Source organism: Durio zibethinus, chromosome 8 (genome assembly GCF_047325235.1).
Source record: "Durio zibethinus cultivar Kanyao isolate XHJ-2024 chromosome 8, ASM4732523v1, whole genome shotgun sequence".
Classification (NCBI taxonomy): Eukaryota; Viridiplantae; Streptophyta; class Magnoliopsida; order Malvales; family Malvaceae; genus Durio; species Durio zibethinus.
In genome coordinates, this window is record NC_143169.1 from 2,857,694 (window position 1) to 2,864,106 (window position 6,413).

Genomic DNA, 6,413 nt, shown 5'->3' on the forward strand with positions numbered 1-6,413 from the left:
ATATTAACAAAAGAACACAAAAAAAATCCTTTAATAAATATAAAGATAATCAATACATTAATCTTATGTATTAAAAAAACTAACTTAATTAGTGAAATTACATAAAAATATGTAAAAATTTAATATTATATTAATATTTATGTCAATTACAAACTAAAATTTGAATTCAATTATAATATCATACAAGTATTTGACTTAATATTATATGCATATAGGTGTATAAAATGAATTAAGTTGTAAGCTATTTGGATTTGGCTCATTTCAATTATAAAGTGTTGGGCTCCGCTTAAGAAAGAGCTTATTTATTGGAAAAGCAAAGTTAGGAGTTTAGCTTCTTGAGTAATGTGAAGTTAGAATTTACATTTTAAAATACTTGATTTAAGTAATTCGTAAGTTTTATAAAATTTTTAATTTTTAATATTTTATATATGATATATAAATAAAAGACAAGAGATTAAGTAATATAAAAAAATTTTAATTTTTTTAATAATTGATTTTAATAATTTTAAAGAATGAGATTGCGCCCTTATTTCTCTTTTTTATTTGTTTCTTTTATTTTTTGAATATATTAAAATCAATAATTAAAAAATGTAAAATTTATTAATTTTATATTGATATATGATGATCCTTTTCTATCTACAGCAATATGGCTCAGCCCTGTAATTGTATTCGAATATCATCTTTAATTCGATTTTGCAGCTGTGTTGCTGTCTCTTCTTATTGTTTGAATATTTTGGAGTTACTTTCCTTCCATATATGGTATATATAGGCATTCCATGCTAGTCTCAAGATGATAGATATCAATGCTTTCCCTTTAAATCTATTTGTTGCCCAGTTTAATTCTAAGCCCCAATTCTCCACTACTCTATGAATTCTACATGATTGAAGCAACTGCTGCCAGACTTCCTTTGCGTATAAATAGCTAAAGAATATATGATCCCTTGTCTTTGCTTCAGTCTTGTATAACCCACACTTGTCATTAGTCTCTATTCCCCAGGCTCTCAGCCTATCTTTGGTTGGTTGTCAATTCAGTGTAACCATCTAAGAGATTAATGAGTGCTTAGGAATATGGTGTGTGAACCATATTAGCCTGTGCCATCTGACCTTTTCTTGCTTAGGTCTAAAGATCTTCCATGTCTTGTTTTGCAGTAAGGGCCTTGTTGAACAGTTCCATGTCTTTAAAACCCATACCTCCCTCTTTCTTTCTTATACACAATTTCCTCCAAATCATTCAGTGGATTCCTCTTTTCTCCGTAGAATGCCGCCACCAATATCTGCCTATAATCATGTTGATTTAATGGCATAAACTCTTCGGGAACAGAAAGCATGACATAGCATATAAGGACATTGATTGTAGCACTGCTTTTATGAACATTTCTTTTCCTAACTTACAAAACTTGATCATATATAGAATTCTATGAGAAAAAAAATAAAAAACACAAAATGATATGTGAGAAAAGTTAAAATAAAAAAAAAATGTAAAGTGAAATTTTATTTAATAATTATAACAATATTTAAAAAATATTTACTTGCATTAGTGTAAAATTTTATATTATTAATCTTATTTAGTTTTAAATTTAAATTAGAACTCAAGCGTGATTTAAAATTTTAGGTTTTTTATTTAAATTAATAATCACGTTAAGATCAAAACAATTCAACTATTTTTTAGCAGCATGAAAAAATAGAACTTAATCAAATTTGAGCATTTCAATAGGATCTAATTTGAGTTGATGTTCAATCAATTTTACTTGATTTGAATATCCTATATCTATGCATGTGTTTCTTGCTCAAAAATGGGATTTGAATTTTTCATTGCAATTTTAGTAAGAAATTTATCATTTAGACTTTTTAAATGATAAATTTTGAAATAAATTCAAAAATAAAAACGAGAAAATTGACTGATTTTCTGATAATATAAAAAAGAAAAGAAATTGAAATTGAAAGAAATGGAGATTAATTGTGCATTTAAAAATAAAAATTAAATTTCTTTTGATAAAAAAATTAAAATTTTAAAATGAAAAGAACAAGTCAGAAACTCAATTTCGAAAATTCAGTTCGTGTCAAACACGCGTTCTTTTTTCCCTTGTACACGCGCTCTGCGTTTTAAACTGCGGGATTTGAGTGAAAATCCAAAAATCTCTGTGTAACGGTCTCTTCTCACAAAAACGAATTTTTAACGTACCAAAAATAGTTGAAACAAACCCTCCATCTTCGTCTTCTTTACCACAACTGCTTCTCAGTTGAAATTCAAAACTTTCCCCAAAAAAAAAAAGAAAAAAAACTCTAAGCTTAAAATTTTTTAAGTTGGGTTGATTATGGAAAGCGATGAGGAGAACAATAAGATTAATCGTGGCTGTAACTTGCGGGTTTTGAATTTGCTGGACCGGCGGCGTTTAGCTCCTCTGAGTTTTAATAGGGGCGGAAGCCGTGGCGCCAATGTAAGTGACGAGCTCGATGCTATCGTTGCTAGAAATTTGTTGTATCGGAAGCTTCCTCAACAGCATCTCCTCAATCTCTCTGTTCTAAAGCTCGACGGTTCTCTCTTTGGTAAAACTCCATCGATTCTCACTCAACTTCTTTTTTTTTTCTCTTTTTTTTTTTGTTACGTGGTTATTATTATTATTATTTAATAATACAAAAAAAAAACTTAAAATGGATATGTTAAGGTAAAATCGATCATTTTGATGAAATTTTCCTTTTTACTTGATTTTCTTTTCTTTTCTTAGCTTTCTGCATCTTGAAAGTAAACTAAAAGCAAAAAGAGATAAATTGATTAAAAGTGTAATTTGTTTTTATTTTTTAATTTAATTTTATTTTATAGTACCACTTTAACAATGTTACAAGATATGTTAGATACTGTGATAATGTCATTTGATCTCTGATAAATGATGTGGTATTGTAATGTCAATATACAGATTAAGGTTAAGTGATAAAAAAAATAATATTATAAATATTAGTAATTAAATGGTAGCTTTCCCAATATGATTATCAAAATAAAAATCATTTAAAGTTGATTGACTAAACATGTAATTTACCCAAAGAATTAATCAATTTATTATTATTGCTTAAGGTCTATACTATTGTAGTAAAATAAGATAAAAATTTAAAAGTGCTTTTAAGTTTTAACAAGCCAAAAACTACTAAATAATTAGAATTAGTTTATGAAAATTAAAAATATTTGAATTAGCGCAAAATGGTTCTGTTTAGTATTCCTGATCGAGGTTTTTGGATTATGCAGATGTTAATGTAGGAAGGAAAGCTACAGTTGCAGAGCTGAAGGCAACAATAGAGGATCTTTTTGCATCATTGCCAGGGGAAACTCATGGCAGTATTTCATGGTATTAACTCACTATAACTACTAATGGCAGATTGCTATTCCTTCTGATTGATTAAATGTTTTTGTTATGTGGGTGGATCAATAAATGTGATTTATAATTTTATAATTACTTTGAACTTGATTTTTTTCTTTTTGTTAGGTCACATGTTTGGGGGCACTTTTGCTTGTCTTTTGAAGGTCAGAAGCTGGTTAACAACAAGGCTTGCATTAGAAATTTTGGGATCAGAGATGGTGATCAGGTTTTGTTTCATACTTAGCAGATGATAATATTCTATAGTATTTGATAATTGCCACTATTTTTTTATTGAGTTTTCGTCTGAGTATTAATAGATGCATTATCTTTTTTATTTTTCTTGAGTTCAAGCTTTATGTGATGTTTGTTTTTCTGGTGCATACAGCTTAAATTTATAAGACACATGTCTGTCAACCAATCACCTATAAGAAGACGTTTAAAACACCATTGTGTTCCCTACAAATGGTACTCACTACTCCGTCCAAAACTCTGTATTATTCTTTTAACTTTACTAGTATTTGGTAATGAAGATGCTGTCGAAAGAGCCAGGTGATGTTTTAGACTTTAGGTGACATATGTTTGCTTTCTGGTTCTTTTCTTAAATTTAAAATCTTCTTACTTCATTTGTTGGCTGGGATCAAATTTGTACAGAGGATGTGGAAAAGTAATTTCCCATGAATTTGTTAAACTTACATAAATAAATTTGCTTGAATCGGTCCAGAAAAAGGATATACCGGACAAAACTCAAGAGTCAAGAACCCTTGCCGCCTAGTAAAAAGATCTTCTACTTCAATTCATTTTTCCTTGTGCTTACTAAGAAGTAGAACTAATTGCTCTTGCTTATAGCTTGCCATCAGGATCAAGTTATCATCAAGAGAAACAGCAGAATGCTGTGAATTACAATGACGAGGATGAAATCCAAGAGTATAACCCATCTGCCATCATTACGAAGAGGAGGAGGAAATTCATCTTCCAGAGTTCAAGTTAGCCCATTTCTTGAGAGGATGGCTCTCATACACCAGATTGTGGGGTCTTTCTAGAAAGGGATCAGAGGGCCGGCATCATCCTCCAAGACTCACCCTGCAATGCTGATCCACAATGATTGCCTAAAATGGTGATGGCTTCCGCACTGCATTGTGCCATTGGTCTGAAATTTTGTTTCTTGATGTTCTGTATCAGACAATCTTGATGCCATTAGAGTCAATCACTGATCAGGATTAGTTTAATATAAATGGCTTTCAAGCTGTTCTATATTAATTTTATCATAATGGTAGTCGATTTTGACTTTTTGGTCTGTAAAAGACCTTAATCGATTAAGATCAAATTAATCTACATCATTCAAATATTCTTTCCATAGCAGTGCACCGTCTATTAGGAATTGGATTACTGCTAACAACTTTCAAAAAAGACTTTCTTAGAAGATTTTTGCAATCTGTTACAATATCTGAGCCCATAACCAAGCTATAGTTATATAATGTACTCTGGACCAATCATACTCAAGAACGTACATATTTCTCCGCCTTGTGCTCTCCTCTTTACCAAGAGGGAATAAAAACCATATGTTCATTTTGGTGCATGAAGTCACTGAAAGTGGGGTGATGAGCTAAATCACGTTGTACTGATCTAGATTGAGACATCTAATAAGAGGCCCACCATTACTTTGAAGTTCTCAACATTCTTGAGTATGAATCTCATTATTCTGATAAATTTTCTCAACTGGAATGATCGGATGCCTCCTTACTATAGATCCAATCTCCCCTTAATTTCTTTCTTTCCTTTTTTTTTAAGACAATATTTTTAGTACAAGCAGCAGTAAGCATCTTTCATTTTATAGCAAATTCACCTTAGCTCACTTAATCAGGAAAGGAACGTTTTCTTGTCAACTTAGGTTTAGGTTTCAATTGTGGGGAACATTTAGAAAGTAAAATTTTAATTGTATCAAATCAATGTAGAGAATATATTCTTAAAATTACTTTAAAAAAATTAAATCTAAATAAAACTCGAAATATATTAATTATATTATATTATATTATATTATATTATATATATATATATATATATATATCTCACAAATAGACACCTCACACAAGAAAATATAAAAACTTTTTCTATATATTAAAGATTGAGAAATTTATGCAGGAAAAGATTGACAAAGCACACTGATTTTATATGTTCTTCTATTTCATCTTCTACAAGATAAGAAAAGAAAAGAATCTTAATTAACAACAAAACTAGAGCGATCCTGGCCACTTTTAACCTCTTGGGTTCCATCATCCCTTCAACTTTTCCCTATTGCTATGATCTGGCCATAGCCAATGGGTCACAATGACCTATTGTCTTTCTGCAAATTCACTTGAATAAATGCACCCACCCTTTTGGCAAACATCCCAATCCAATTTTTTTTACATAAAGTTTCCCAATCCACAATGTGGCTTGCCCTTGCTATGTAAGTTGCATGTAAACAAGATCTGCACAATGCTGTGTTGCATAGATAATTTGCTGTACCCATTTGTTATGTGAACAGAAGTTTGTAAATATTTAAGAATAGAAAATTGCATGAGGATGTTTTGGAAGACATTAATTTTATGAACATGTCAAAAAAAAAAAAAAAAAGACCATCGATATTAAAAGTCGATTTGGCAAATTAAACGTTCTTTCATTAAAATGTCAATGAGTCAATCAGATATTATGAATGAATAAGAGAGCATCTCCATTTTTAAATTATTTGATAATGTTATGTAATAAGTAAAGGGATGTCCAAAACAATGGCAATTCAATCTAAGCTTGATATTACCACTCAAATTCTCTAGAAGGTCATTTAAACGTCCTGGAGTTTCTATCTGTTATTACAAGAGATCACAACGCTAATTAATCTTTCAATCAAATGATTAAAAAAATACAAAAAAAAAAATAAAAATTGAAGTGTATGGTCATGTTCAATTAATCTTATTAAAGAAAAGTAACATCATAACCCTCTATAATAGGGGAATAGAATGGCTCTTACTTATAAAATTATAATTCAATCATGATTATTATATATTTGAGATATTTTCTTCCACAACA

The 6,413-nt window shown here is 29.8% G+C and overlaps 1 pseudogene across 1 annotated transcript; it reads left to right on the forward strand.

Moving 5' to 3' along the window:
* The first annotated feature begins 2,150 nt into the window (after positions 1-2,150).
* LOC111278728 (uncharacterized) lies at positions 2,151-4,723 on the forward strand (annotated as a pseudogene). The gene is made up of 5 exons (XR_016344223.1): positions 2,151-2,547; positions 3,239-3,338; positions 3,477-3,576; positions 3,736-3,815; positions 4,197-4,723. The product of XR_016344223.1 is annotated as an uncharacterized LOC111278728 (transcript).
* Positions 4,724-6,413: the final 1,690 nt, after the last annotated feature.